Genomic DNA, 15,631 nt, shown 5'->3' with positions numbered 1-15,631 from the left:
CACATCTCCAGTCCTTTTTATTTTTTATATTGAGACAGGGTTTCGCTAGGTTGTTTAGGACCGCACTGAGTTGCTGAAGCTGGCTTTGAACTTGCAATCCTCCTGTCTCAGTCTCCTGTTCCACTGGGCCCAGCTATTGTCAGTGTTTTGTATTATGTTTGTCTTATATGTGTGACTTTCTAGTATATGTGTAGTGGTGTCTCGTTGTGGGCTGAAGATGCTTTCTCCCTAATGAATGATGATGTTGAACATCTTCTTGTGCTTTTATTTTCTATCTTTATATTTTCTTTGGTGAAGTGCTTTTTGCTCATTTTTAAAGTTGGGTTGCGCCAGGTATGGTGGCACATGCCTGTAATCCCAGCGGTTCAGGAGGCTGAGATAGGAGGATCGAGTTCAAATTCAGCTTCAGCAAAAGTGAGGCACTAAGCAACTCAGTGAGACCCTGTCTCTAAATAAAATACAAAACAGGGCTGGGGATGTGGCTCAACGGTTGAATGCCCCTGAGTTCAATCCCCAGTACACACACACACACACACACACACACACACACACACACACACGGGTTGCTTGTTTTCTTGCTATTGAACTTCGAGAGTTCTTTGGGTATGTTTTTTGGGTACAAATCTTTTGGTATGTGCCTGGTTTAGGAAGTGGCATTCTGGATGCTCATCACTTAGTTTGTTCAGCAGGAGTCAGTCCTGAGAGTCACGTTTAAGTGTCCTAGTCAAGCTGACTCTAGTGTTGAGGACCAGACCTGGAGCATCCTGGGAGGCCCTGCCCGATGGTCCAGCCAGCTTTCCTCAGGTAGCCTTTTTCTTGATCTGTTTTTTCCTGCTCAGTCCAGTAGGAAGGGAAAGAAATTCAGCTCTAGTGGTGGAAAGAATGACCACTGAGGACCTTTGGGAATGAGAGGACTCTCTATGGTAAGGGAGAAAAAAATCCAAAGGGGGGATACATTTTGGGGTGGAGGAAGGGAGAGCAAAGGAGAGACCCTGGAACAGCAAAAATAACTCAAGACATGCTCTAGCTTAATGCCTTCCACCATAACTCAGAATAAGGGTGTCACTCTCTAGGGGAGTTGGTAGGTAGTCTTGGGTGTCCTCTGCCTCATGCAGTGGGGCACAATCACATGACTAGAGAACACTCATAATATTCATAAGCTCTTGAGAGTTGCTTTCTTCCAAAAACCTGGGCTTCTCAAGTGTAGGTAAGACCTAGTAGAGCCTTTTTTTCTGTTCTAAAGAGAAAGTCAAACTGCCTTTTCTTTCTTCATCCCTAAAATTAAGATGAAAAAAAAATTTGCTTTTTTCCCTAGAGACATTAACCTGAGCTCCAGAAGCTGAAAAATAGCCAGAGACTCCTAAGCACCAGACAAGGAGAAAAATGGAAAAGTGTGTGTAGGGGGTGGGGCAGGTTGGATTTAGGTTTCTCCAAAATGTTTTTTCCTTTTTAAGTCAAACTTCTTTAAAAAAAATAAAATAAAAACTGGAAGTTACACATTTCCCTGCCTGCTTCAAGCTTACTCTGCCAGCCCTCCATCTGTCTGCTGGGAGGAACAGAAGACACTTATGCTGCTAAGTTACCCCCACCCACCAACCCCCCTCTCTGATACCTCTCTGGCACTCTAGGTCCCCAATGCATTCCTTCCAATGGCTCTCCGCCAACCTAGGGAATGTCCCTACCTGTTGAGGAGAGTCTTGGGTGTGGCTTACTTTCTCAGGCTTCTCTGCAAGGCCACAGGGACAACTCTTGTCCTTGTGTTGGACTTGACTTTGCCAACAGCATTTTCCATCTCATACTGTTCACTCCACCGGGTGACAGTTCTTGGGCTTAGGTTATACATTGCGTGGTGGGGAAACAGGAGTTCTACAGCAAGTTTGGGGGTGGGGAAGAGTATGCTGGAACTCAAGTCTCCCATCCCATGTCATGTTTGAGCCATTTCTGGGCTGTGCCCTGTCTTCAGGCTGATTCAAACTGCCCCCAAGTCTTTGACTTCTCTGGAAGCTAGGTCCATGCCCAGCCTGCCCCAAACCCTCTGGAGACCATGGAGAAGTCTTTTCCACAAGGTGGGTGGTGGGAGGGATGATTCCCTGATGATCCCTGATCATATGCCTGAGAGCACAGTGCCAGTGTCCCATGCCCAGGCCTTGAGTCGCTCCCTTAAGGCTCTCTTCAGATTCTGCTGCTGAAGGCTCTTGGCTTAGAAGGCTCTGGGATGCCTTGGTTCCTGCCATCAGCACTTCCTTCAGTTCAAGAATAAAAGGAAGCCATTCTCTGAGCCCCCACGCACGTCTCCCACCCCCAGTCTTCTTTGCTAGCTCCTGCTGTTGCGACTGTCGGGAGTGGATTTTTGGGTAATTGTTGCTATGGAGACCCTGTCTTGAGTTATTGTGCAAATGCATCCCATCTTTCTCCTTATTTGGTCTGGGATCTGTATGCCCAGAAAATGTGGAGACTAAAGATTCTCCACTTCTCTTCCTTGTCTTTCAACTTGGCTAACCTGAGACAAAGCCTCTCGGCAGCCTGCTCCCCACTCTCTTCTGCTCCAAGGCTCCCTGGTTGGTCACTGCCAATGGAAAGAAAGTCCTGGACAGCTGAGGACCCTGCTCACCAAGGGTTATGTGTGATGACATTTGGCAGCAACGGATCCCAAAGCAGCAGCTGGACTCCTGGAGCCCTCAGCCTCTTGGGGTGGGATTTCTAAGCCAGAGCTCCAGCCGCCTTTCTTTAAGAGATGGAGCCTTGTCTAGAGTTGAGGAGTTGCTCAATCAATACCAATTCCTCCCACTTGCAAAATCATACCATGCACGCTGATCCCTGTCGCAGCATCCTGGGTGAGCGCCTCGCCTCCTTCTCTCTGGGTGCTCATCCTCCCACGTGCAGATGTCTGGATCATTAGCACTATTTTTATCTTGTCTCCCTCTTGTCCAAGATCTGGCCAGTCTCCCCATTGATTTTTCCACCAAATACAGATTAAACCTGCATTCAAAGCCTTCCATCAGTTCCCTGTTCTCCCACAAGCAAACCAGCCTCACCTTTGTTCTGTGCACTCTGTGGCCCCAACTCTGCTCTGGGTGGGCAGCCTAGCCTCCTCACACCTGCTGCCTCTACACAGACTATTTCATCCTTCCTATGGGGCTTTCCTTGACTGTTTTGGGGATACGTCCCCTTCTTCAAAACCATACATTAGCATCGTTTCTCTATGAGTGCTCAAGGTGTAGCTGTTGTTAAAAAGGTTTTAATTTTTGAACAGGGGCAGGAGACCCACAGCCAGGGCAGAGTGTTGAGGAGGGCAGAATGGTGGCATCCTCTCCCACTGGCCTGTCAGCTACGCAGGCTACTCCCAGCCAATGGGAGCCGTGCTACAGTGAACACATGGCTGACCGCCCCCTCCATGTGTGTCTACTCAAATTTAACAAGCTTCCCAATAAAGGGATTCATTAGTCAAAGGACAGCAACCAAGAACAAGAAAAACGAGTTTGTAGGGCAGAATTCTGGCCATATGAGAGGGTTTCTGTTTATGTTGCTACTCTGGAGGAGGCAGGTTCCAAGTTAGACTATTTCAAGAGCTTTTAAAATAACAAATTGTGATCCTGGACTAAGCTTATGGGCCCTTGATCAGTTTTCCCCTGAAGGTTAGAATGAACCCTCCTTCCCATTCTCCATCTCTCCAGAGTAGTAGTTCAGACTCCATATTTTCTTATATTGCCAGTGAGGCTCCATGAGGCATAGGGAGATGATTGTTCAGTTCCTAGTCTGATGTGGGGAAAGGTAGCATCTGAATAAGAATTTGGGGAGTTCCAAATCATTTGCATTGATATTTATGGTGTGTCACCTTTGCGTGCAGCATCTCATGTAGGACAGCTTAGGAGGGCAGAGAATAGAAACAGAGCAGTTTCAAGGATATTTCACAGAAAAGAGACAGAAATCCAATACAAACCTACTTAGTCGGAAAAGGATTTATCAACTCCCCAAACTGGGATGTTCTAAAGTTGCAGGTATGGCTCAATGCAGGGACTTTACTGATACTGTCATCTCTCTTTCTCTGCTTCACTGGCTCTGTCTCTTGGTGGGCTTTCCTCTCCATATGGCTGGAATAACAGCCTCCACGTTAAGATGTCTTGATTTTAGAGGTAGTGATTAGTCAGAATTCGGTCAAAAGCAGCCCTGGCAGCTGCGTCTGTTCCTTTTGAAACCGTTTCCCATCATCTCTCCCAGCAACTTCGTCCCATGTCTTATTGACCAGAACCAAGTGCCATGACAACCCCTAGCTGTAAGACAGTGTGAAAAGGCAGATATCTCCAACTGTCTTTGTTCATGAGAATCAGGACTGGGGGTGGGGAGGCAGGATGAATATTGGTCAGGGAGGGAACTAGCAGAGTGTACAGGAATATCAGGGAAGATTCTGATTGGCTCTGCATGGTCATGGGGTCATCCAGGAACCAACCACCATGGCCTACAAATTGACCAGTCCTCTGGCCGGGCCTCCTTTAGGTACTTACCCCTGTTGGAGGAGGCAGCCCCACCTAAATCCCATGGAATAAGTTTTCCATGAGAAAGAGACATTATATAATGTCACCAGCAGAAGGGTTTGTAGTCCAAAGAGGGGATGTTGGGCAGATAAACAACATATGTTCACTACAAGAATTTTCCTGCAAAGAAAGAAAACATACCCAAAAAAAATTAGCTTCAGAAAATAAATAGCTTTAGGGATCTCCCCCTTCTCTGACGCAACATATACCAAGTTGTGTTGCAGGAACCAAATATAGCCACTCCGAGAAGATGCAGAGAATGTTCAGAAAGGAAGACTTCCTGGTGGGAGTGAATTTGGAGCTGGGCTGTGAAGGAGGTGGTGTCTAGAGAGGAGGGACAGGGAGGCCAAAACCCAGAGGGAAAAGCAGCAGGCAGATCCAGGAGCAGGGCTGGCTGAGAGACAGTGTTCCCACACGGGGCTATTTTTCCTCCCTGTGGGTCCCCAGGTCCCCCCAGACTAGAGACTTCCCTGGGATTAGTAATTGGCTTTGGAGCAGCAGTCCTGTAGCATTTTCTTGGCCTGGGAGGTTGGGCAGAAAGGAAAGGGGCTCTCCAATGCTGAGCTCTGAGGAGAGGAGGGAGGGAGCTCTAAAAGGGGAGCAGAGAGTCACTTCTAATCCAATTAAGAAGTGATTATGTGGTTGTTTTCAAGGGCTAGTCAGTTTCCAGGCACTTCCCGGGAGGCTCTATCTGGCAGCTTGACAGTTCACTGCTAAACCTGCAATCCAGAGCCCATGGGCTGATGCAGCAGCTGGGCGAGGAGCCTGGGCTCAGGCAGCTGGAGTGGGAATCTATAAGGATGAATTCGATGGATAAGGAGCTTGCTGTTGTCATGGAAACTGACTATGGGTGGATGAGACACGGCCTAATGGATAACTGTGGGGAGAATGCCACCCACCACCTGGCTTCACTGTGAGCCGCCAGCAGGCACCTCTGGAACCCTTTGTTCCAGCCAGTGTGTGGGCTCTGTCCACCTCTGTCTGCCTCCTCCTAGGGACATCACAGCCTGGCAGTGTGACTGCCAGTTTATGTCAATATCTGAGGGATCTGGGGTGATGCCCTCAAACCAGGAAAACCTTGGTTTTCAGGTGGCTCCTATCACCCTGAGTTAGCTGTATGTGGGCAGAAATATGATACAGTATCAGGTCGCAGGACTGCCGCTGGGCTGGGGACACAGACTTGGGCTGGGATGGTGTAATGTCCTAAGGCAAAAATATCCCTGGCAGCAGAGGAAAGCAGCAGGAGCACCAGGTTGGGCATAGGAGACCTCCACTCTGATTCCAGATCTGTCATCCTCAACTAGCTGTATGGCCCTTGGCAAGTCACCTTCCCTGAAAAGTCAGGCTTAGTGGTCCCTAAGATTGCTTCAAGTCCTGTTGCTTCTCTGTTCTTGGATTTGGAACTGGACCATTTGATCTCGTTAGTACCATGGCTCAGCCCACTGTACCCATCAGAGCACAGAGTCCTTCAGAGACCAGTCCAGGCCCATCTCAGGCTGTACCACTTAGTATGCAAGATGCTGGGGCAGCCCCCATCCTGCTTGGGGACATCTGGCCCCCCAAGCTCAGGATGTCTGTGATCATACATGGAGGTTCCTGAAGCACACAGAGGTCCCCAGTTGCTCCCAGAGATGGGTGCAAGAAGCTGCCTGTTGGCATTACTCTTCCATTTCCAATAGGTACTATTTGAATTGGCTCTTTCCCTGGGACAAGCATGAGGGGAAAAGTAATTTTCAGTATGGGCTTGACTCTGGCGCCCAGCACGCACTCAACGATTCTATTCACTCTGCCCTCTCAGCTCCTCCTCTTTTCTTTTCCTTCCTTGCTGTTCCCGCTGGCCCTGTCGCTCTCCCTCTGGTGCCTCCTCAGCCAGCAGCCTCCTCCCCACCCTACAAGAGGCAGAAGAGAGCATGGGCTGGGGGCCAAGAGGGAAGGGTGAGGACTCAAGAATCCTGCTGGGGGCCAGGGAAATGAAAGAGACGTGGCTCAGGGGCTGCCACCAGCGCCTGTGGACTCTCAGAAGCATTGAAAAATATTAGAAAACTAAGAAAAAAAGACTCAAGTCCCCACAATAAGAAAGTGATTTCTGGCTTGTCTTTATCCCATGCCCCCTTCAGGAGGCCGCCCTGCATCCCTCTGGGATTCGGCTTTCTCTCTTCAACACTTGCTGCTCACTCCAGTTTCAATCAATATTTATTAAGTGCCTTCTGTGTGCAGAAGGATTGGAAATAAAGGAGGACAGAAAGTAATGAGCTCACTCTCAGGCACCTCACGTCTGGCCCTGGCTGGACCTGAGCTCCCACCACAGAATCCTCCAGCACTTTCCAGTGATTTCCCTCTGCTCAGATAGTCCCCCTGCTTAGCCCTTAGCAACTCTGGTCAAGTCTGATTCATCTGAGATTCAGCCCCAAGCTTCAGCCTGAGTCCCACTCCCGAAAGCACCTTGTACCTATGATGATGGAGTTTGTGCATGTTATTGTTCTGGGCTAATTATGTACATGTTCCCAGGCAGAAGTGTTGATTCTTTGGGGGAGTGTGCCAGATTAAACTGCCCAAAGACAGCTGTACCTATGTGTTCAGCCCATCCCACCTGCTCTTCTACTTCCCACTGAGAAAAAGGTGGCTGGAAGCTTGTAACTGCCACCACCCAAGGGATATGGCAGAATTCGCCCTGTAACTTCTAAGGCTTGATCATTAAAAAAAAAAAAAAAAGGATATAAATCCCATCTGGTTCTTCCCTTGGGATACAACCACTGTGCTGTAAGGAAGCCCTGGCCACGTGGAGAAGCCATGCATGTGCAGGTATTCCAGGGCTCAGAGATATCAAGTACTGGACATGACCTTAAGATGATTCTCCTCCAACAGCCTCAGAATCTTCTAGCTGAGGACCCTGAAGTCAAAGAGCAGAAATGCATTATCATAGCCCAAATCCTGCTCCTCTATTGTTGTCTGAAGTGTCAGTGTGAGAGGGTGATTTGTCACACAACAATAGGTCACTAATGTGGATGGGGTCTTGTTGAATCATATTTGTACCTCAAGGCCCAACCCTTTGACTGTTACCTAGTGCATGCTCAATGGCATTCCTAAAATGAAAGGACAAATGAAATTTATGAGATGACAATTCCAGTCCAGCCCCTAAATCACCATTGTCATCTTTCTCATGTTTTCTCTCCATAATTCCACTGCTTGCAGGGAAGCTAGGTGGGCCCCAGGCCTGCCTTTAATGACATCACTGAGTCTTGAATCAAGCAACCCTACAAGCTGCCCCAGTTCCACAAATTCTTAATGCCAAAGTGTTGGAATTGGGATTTCTGATACTTGCAGCCCAGAGCATCCGCATTGGTTTATACATTTGATTGTTTTTGCCTTCACAACAGTTCAGCCAAGTAGGCCATTATGAGCATCCCCATTTCATACACAACGACACTGAGGCTGAGAGAAAAAGAGAGCGGGTGAATACTCGTAAGTAGTAAAGTGAGCTTGCAATGCAAGTCAATATCATGTCAACAACATTCTTAAAGCTCTTAACAAATAAATCCTAACTGGCAGACACTTGCCATACTTTCTTTGAGTACAAAGTATCTTTGGGGATATCAGATCCTTGACTAAAAATCATACCAGCTGAATAAGAAGGATCAGACCCAGGTCTTATGCAATGCTAATTAACAACAACCATCAAACTTCAGTTACCATACCTTTCATGTCCCAAGCTGTGCTGCAAGCACTTTATAGTGCTTGGCCATAGCCACCTTGTGACTTGGTCATTGTGGATCCCCAGAAGGTAAGATATGATGTAACTTGCTCAAGTTTCCATGAACAGAAGGGGCAGAGCTGATTGTCACACTAAGATCATTTAAGCTCTTCTTCCCTCTTACAAAAATCACTCCCATTGACTCAAATACAGACACGTGAACCAGCATTATGAAGTAGTTATTATTATCCCCCATTATATAGGCAGGACACTGAGGTTTGGGTGATGAAGCCCAAGGTTGAGCTGCTAACAAGTGGTAACACCAGGATTCTAAGCCATTATCATTATTTCAAACATCATCCCACCACTCCCATCTCACTATGCAGTATTGCAAAAGATGATGTCCAGGGTCCTTGGTAGTCAGGTCTTCCCAGGAGAGCAGAGCTTGTCCACACTTCACACCAGATTGACAGCTTCTCCACTAGGTCTCACCAGCTTGTCAACATCATGAAAGTGAACTGTGGGGAGTTCTCAGCTTACCTGGCAGTGCCAGCCTCTGCCCCCTCATGCCTCTGACCAGCGGGACTTCACCAGTCTGGAAGGGGAGAGTCTGGGTCAATGGGTGCTCCTGGGGGAGACTGGTAGAACCCCAGTTCATCCTCTTCCTTGCAAGTTTACACTAAAGAAGAGGCTGCTCTCCTGGGGCCAAGGAATGCAGGGCATGAGTCAGGATTCTTCCCTTCTGGTTTTAGGATGGTACCTAAGGATTCCTCCACTGCATTCACCCCAGGGCTTCCCAGCCTTCCTTCTCCCACTTCTACAACTCCCCTCTAATACTCCCTACTCTGCACAGTTCATCCCAAACCCAGCCTACCAAGAACTGAGCTCCCACTCCTCTTCTCAATCCAGCTCCCCTCCCCAAACTCCCCAGGAACATGGGTCCATTCTGCCCTCTAGCCTGCTCCAGCCTCCCCTCCAGGAAGCCTCCTTGCTCACTCTTGCTGCCCTGGATGAGTTTCTTCCCTCTGAACAAAACCCTCCAGTATCTATCCCACTTGCCTGGCACCTAATTGCTGCCCCAATTGCTTGTAATTGGGGTTGTAGCTCAATGGTATAGCGCTTGCCTATACGTATGAGGCAGAGTTCGATCCTCAGAACCACATAAAAATAAATGGATAAAATAAAGGTATTGTGTCCATCTACAATTAAAAAAAAAAAAAAAGCTGTGAACCAGGCTTAAACTTTTTCCTTAAGTGAATATTCCAGGCCTCCCCCATCATTAATCAAGTGCAGTTCCCTCCAAATGGGTGAACTTAACATATTTATTCCAAAGTGTCTTTTCATCCAAGGAGATGGCTACAGCTCCCATTCTGGAATTCAGCTCCTGGGGCTGCCCGTGAAGGATCTCCCAGGATCCCCAGGCTGAGGTAAAAGAGGCTGCCTTCTGCCACAAGCGGGAAAAAAGAAATGGTTTCCTGAAAGGAATCACCATGGACACTCACTCCATGCATATAGCAACAGGAATTTGGACAGCACCTGGGAGCAACCAGGGCTTCATTTCCAGCATTTTATCTTGAGATTCACAATAATCTGCAGAGGTCCCTGGTGAGTGGTGATTACTCTGCCCTCCCACAGAAGTCTCCCTTCCCTGACCCCTTGCCTGAGTCCCTGAACATATCCTGGGCACAGGAAATTCTTAGCAGAGGGTGCAGAAAGGTGCCAGGAGATAAGCAGAGCCAGTGGGTGGGCTTTGTCCAAGTGGCACCCATTGCCCTGATCAGAAAAGAGAACAAGGAGAGAAATTTCTTTCCTTCTGCATAACTCAGGCCTATAACTCTGATGAGTTATCACACTCCAAAAATTTAGCTCCATTTCAGGTTTCTTGGGCCTCTGAGCAGCAACGATTTCTTCCATGGGCTCTGAGCTAGTTCCAGGAAGCTGTGAGCCATGGAGACGATGGGCAGATGGCATAAGCCCTCTCTCACCGCCTTCAGCAGCTAGAGGCTGACAAGAGCTTCTTCTCCACCTCACCCCTTCTTCTCAGCTTCTCCCACTCTTCCTTTCCTTTGAACACAGCCAGCGCCTGTCACTGGAAAAGCCCTTCCTAGTCAATGTCCCTACCATGACAGTTGCTCTGAGCCATTGTCCCTCAACTGTGGAGATGGAGCACATTACTTTGTTTCATATGAACAGGGATCAACTCTCCAGCTGGACAGGAAAAATAGTCCCTCACACCTAGAAGGCATTTCGAGCAAGAGATTCCTTGGAAAGTTAAAAAAAAAAAAAAAAAAGTCTTGAAGCCCAGGTCCCAGACCAAGTAGCCCAGCGTCTCTTGGGGTGAGACCAAAGTCAATTTTTTTAACTCTAGGTAATGCCAGGAAGCAGCCATAGCTGAGAACCACCTCTTCAGAGGTCTGGAGTCTGCTGCAAACACTAGGTCATTTGAGCCAGGCCCACCTGGAAAGGGATGTGGGACAGGTTGCTCCATTCTAAGAGGAGGAAGCTGAGACTGAGAGGGATATGTGCCACGTGGCTGCAACTGGTAGGGCTGTCTTCTGGGTTTGGGGATTGCAGTGCTGCCTCACTCTGTGCTCACTGCAGACTGCAGAGGGCAGGTTTGCAGGGAGCAGCTCACACAGTGTTGGGCATGCAGAGCCCTGGGAGCAGGGCACGAAAGCACTGAACACACAAAGGCAAACACCCTGCCTAGTGCTATGGCCCTCTTTCAAGGTTGGAGGACTGCCTACTTGGGCCTGCTCAGCCTCCACCAGCTCTCCAGGAGGAGTCTCATGTCACAGGTACCTGTAAGGAGGGGCTGTGAGATCACACCAAAGGAATGACTGAGTTAGGAGTTAGCTTCTGAGGCCAGTCCCCTCCCTCTGGGCACCCTGCATTAATCATGACTTATTAGTTATGACACTTACCTAGCATGATCCAGCCATTATGTTTACTCCAGACTGAGGGGTTCCCAGGATTCAGGCCTTTCCACTTTAGATCTCAGACAAGATGGTCTCTCTCCTGCCTCTCTCCAATCCTGGTTGACTTTCCCTCCTGGGGTCTCCCCCTTTTACTTTAGCCATCGCTGTTGTTGAGTCTTTGAACACTAGGGGCATTGAATTATCTGGCTTCCTGAGTCCGATTACAACAACTTCACTGGACCTTCGCATCCATTTCTGTTACCCACAAAGGCTGGACTCAAGCACCCTCCCAAAGGCCATTTACCCCATGTTCCTGACCACCTACTATGTGCACAAAGTAGGGGATACACAAGGGTCCCTGCGGGAGAAACAACTATCATTCTCCAGGAGACAGCAAGGCTAGAGGTTGGGGGAGGGATTTCGTGGAGGTGACATGGGGTTGTGGAGTGTCCTTGACATGTGACAAAGGAAACATCTTGTGCAAAGATGCAGCTATGCAGAAAAGCATGACATGTTCCAAGATCAAGCAATCGGGGAGCATGGAGCAAGGCAGGATATGGTGGGGAAGGCTGGGAGGTTCCCTGGAGGGCAGGAAGGGCTGGCCTGTCACACTGTGGTGCTTTGCTTTAGACAGAGCAGCCTTATAAAATGAGGGGCACCCACTGGCCAAGATAGATTTGGCTTCTCCCCAAACCAGCTGAGAGAATTAGGTCTCCATTCTCCCCTCCAGCTAGCCTTGAACAGTGATTCCCCATCATTATCTTTTGGATCTGACCCCCTCCCCCCACACACACACACCACACACACAAAGCTCATGTGTTGAAACCTTAATGCCCCACGAAGCAAGGTTCAGATGTGGGGCCTTCACACAATAGTTGGATCTTGAGGGCTCTGACCTCCTCAGTGAATTATCCCATTGATAGCTGGATGGACCACTGGGAGGTAGGATCCATGCCCTGGAAAAGCTTATCTTCTGCTTCCTGGGTACCAGAAACTGAGTAGCTTTCCTCCACCATGCCCTCTGCCATGATGTTCTGCCTCACCTCAGGCTGAAAACAATGGAGCTGGCAGACCACAAACTGAATCCCCTGAAACCATGAGCCAAAATTAATCTTTCCTCCTCCAAGTTTTTCCTGTCAGTATTTTGGTCACAATTACAAAAGGCTACCACACCAGTGTAGACAGAGGGAAACTCACAGGGATGGCCTGCTCTTGGGTTGAAGTTCTTTTCTGCTCTAGGTCATGCCTGCACATTACAATCACTTGGGCAGCACACAATGCACAGGCTCCACTCTGGGCCAGTTAATCAGAAGGGGTCAAGGTAAAATGCCCTCACATGGCTATTTCTAAAAGCTCCTGAGGGGAACCCAATGTACAGCCAGATAGTAGAGGGACAAAGGGATGAGGTGGGGAGGAAGTGTTGCAGAGGTCCATTTCCTTCTTTTCCCATGCACCACACAAAATGAAAGGACACAGAAAGGCAGGGAGGAATGACCACCACACCTTGAGAAACGTTTCCCACATTTGCAGTGTCCACAAACCAAGGAAGGACTGAAAAGGGAGTTCTGGAAATGAAATCTTGCTAGGGTTTTGGAGGCCATTTTTGGCTGTACTCTTGAAAGCTCCAAGAGTAGCCCAAAGCCACTGCCCAGCAAGAAAAGCTGGATCTAAAAAGTTGGATCCAAATCTGTCAGTGTCAAAAGTACCCGAGGACTCCGACAGACCAGCCATTAGAAGGGCTATGCCACCCTCTGGTGGCAAAGTGCAGGTACAGCTTTCACCCCCCCACTTCAGAAGTTCCCCCAAATTGCTTTCCCCTTCCACTGGGAAAATGTTCTAGAACAAAGAATTTGCTATGTGAAGTCTAAATGGTCTGCAACAAATGCTTGACCTGCACGTAGTGTCAGCAGGCCACCTCAGTCCCCACACACTTGTGGTTGATTCCTACACCCCAGCTGAGCATCTCCAAGAAGTGTGGTAGGCAAGCTGATGCAGATCTTGGGAGATGTGGGACAGCCAGACAAGGAGTCACCACTCTGCGTGGCCCTTAGAAAGTCACTAAAATTCAGCCCTCTTGCTTGCACATATGAGTAGCAGGACGTACTTTAGTTTGTGAAAATTAATGGGGAGGCAGGGTAAAAAACTTTGCCTGACTTCCAGTAGGGACTATGGGGAATTCAGCGGAAGCCAGTAGTAGTAAGGCTCTGGGTTTTCCCTGAAAACAGGTGACACCCCCATCCCACCAGTCAGTAAAGAATTGTGCTGTTCTACCAAGGCTCAGAGTCCCAAGAGGGATTCCCCAGTGCATCTGAAGGATTTTCAACTTGCATTTGAGGTTTTCTCTGTACTTACATTCCACTGATTTGACTTTGTGATCCTCATTTTTTTTTCCACTGTTTTTTTCCATATTCTTGTTCAACATTTGCCCCAGCAGTCCTGGGGATTACTCCACTAAGCTACATCCCCAGCCTGAGTTATTTCCTGTTTCAACTCTCTTCTGGAATAAAGGAGGCTATAAATAACTTTATTCTTGGACTTGATGGGTCTTGCTCTTCACACATGTATTCTTTGGTGCTGGGCTTCACTCATGCTAGTCAGGTGCACTACCACCGAGCTCCACCCCACAGCTCCTTCACACATGTATTCTGAGTTTACACTTTCAAATGCTATCACCTTTGATAAAGACAAAAGCCTCCTGCAAGACAGTGGTTCCAAAATACACATGTAAGAATGACCTCAGAGACTTAAAAAATGTTCTCATTCAGGTCTGGAATAGGCCCCAGGAATCTGTACTTTAAAAAAAAAAGTTCCCAACTGCTTCTGAGCCAGCCAGCCCAGTCCTAGGCCATGGAACAGTGTTTAAGAAACTGTCCTGGAACCATAAAAAAGGTTATTAGTGATAACAATGTCAAATTATTTTACAAAGTATGATTTTCTAAATAAAATAAATCTCAACTTTATTCAGCTGATATTTCAAAAACAGTGGAAATTCAAACTTGCAAATCAAATCCACTTACATTCAACAGGGAAAGTGGCTTTAGTGAAAAACCCAGCATGAAATTTTCTATAAAACCAGGACTATTGTATTAATTTGATCTTGAATCTGGCTTTTCTTAAAGTGGCCAGACCTGGAATAAACATCCATGTAATAAGGGTATTCAAAGTTCCTCCTGGCAACTCACCTGCTGCAAACCCCAGCAGGCAGCCTAACTGATGCACCAGGTGGCTGAGGCCGCCTTTTGGAGTTTCTAGCTAGCTCCACCTAAGAATTCACCCTGACCCCACTAGAGGGCGCTCCTCCCCTAAACTGGGGAGGAGTCTTAGGGTCCCCTAGACTGGGACCCTTTCCTGCACTCAGGCCACGCACTTCTTGCCCAGTAGGGCACTGGACACGAAATGGGAAGGATGGTAGTTCTGTGACAATAGCCCTCTCAGTGCCCCCGAATCACCAGACACAGAACACCATTCCCAGCCCCAGGCAGTAAAGACACACACCACCTCCACAACTTTTATTCCCAAGTAGGGAGAACCTGCTGCAAAGGTGAGGCATGAAGGTCTATCAAGGCCAGGAATCACTATAAAGGCAGGTGTGGAAACTGGTATTCACTACAAAAAGATGCCCTACCAGCCAACAGGGATGGGGGTTGGAGGTGTCTGTCTCCCAGAGTTCAAGTCCAAATGGCTCAGTTGCGACTTGCATACCTTCCTCCAAAGTGTACTGTCTGGCAGAATCCTCAGGTGCCCAGGAGACAAGACAGGTCTCTGCAGCCTAATAATCCATTTTATGGACCCTCAAGAGCTCTGTTCTGAGCATGGTGAAGATTTCAAAATGCCTCCCAAAGGCAGGTTGAAGATGCTGCAGCCCCACTGTCCCTGTTTCAGGTCACTGTTTTTGCTCTGCAGGGCTGTTAATCCTTTTCAGAAGGGGTCAGATTCCTCCTTCCTGGAAATCTAGGATCCCTGTTTAGCACAGAGGGGTAGGGAGGGGTAATGGATGTCTCTTCTGATCAGAAGTCTGAAATTAGTACCCAGAAAATTCATGTTAAAAATCTGTGACAATTAAGAAAATTCACCAAAGGGGGAGTTATGCCACAAATACATATGCCTGAAGAGACCAGTATTGCTACTGAAACAGGTGAGTAAGGGAGGGAAGAGACCATACACAGTAGGAGGGAAAAGAGGCACAAGACAGTTCAAGCTACAAGGAACAAAGACAAAGTGTAAGTAGAATGATCAAGGGTGGAGTTAATACTGACCAGGTTTCTAGTTCCGGGGAATTCTGAGTGTTATGTTGCCTCGCCATGAGGCTAAGCCTAGGGTTGGTAGGACAGTTGTTCTCTGACAGATGAACAACTACACTCACCAGGTCTTTCTAGTACTTTCAGAAATTTATCACATTAGACAGACTTCAAGACAGACTGGCTTTATAATGAATTCCACAATACTCCAGGTATTGTTACAGCCTTAATCCAGGGCTGGGAAGAAGGGAA

This window comes from Spermophilus citellus (assembly GCF_964194105.1).
Source record: "Spermophilus citellus genome assembly, chromosome: 17".
NCBI classification, from domain to species: Eukaryota; Metazoa; Chordata; class Mammalia; order Rodentia; family Sciuridae; genus Spermophilus; species Spermophilus citellus.
Note: the sequence above shows the minus strand (reverse complement) of the source record.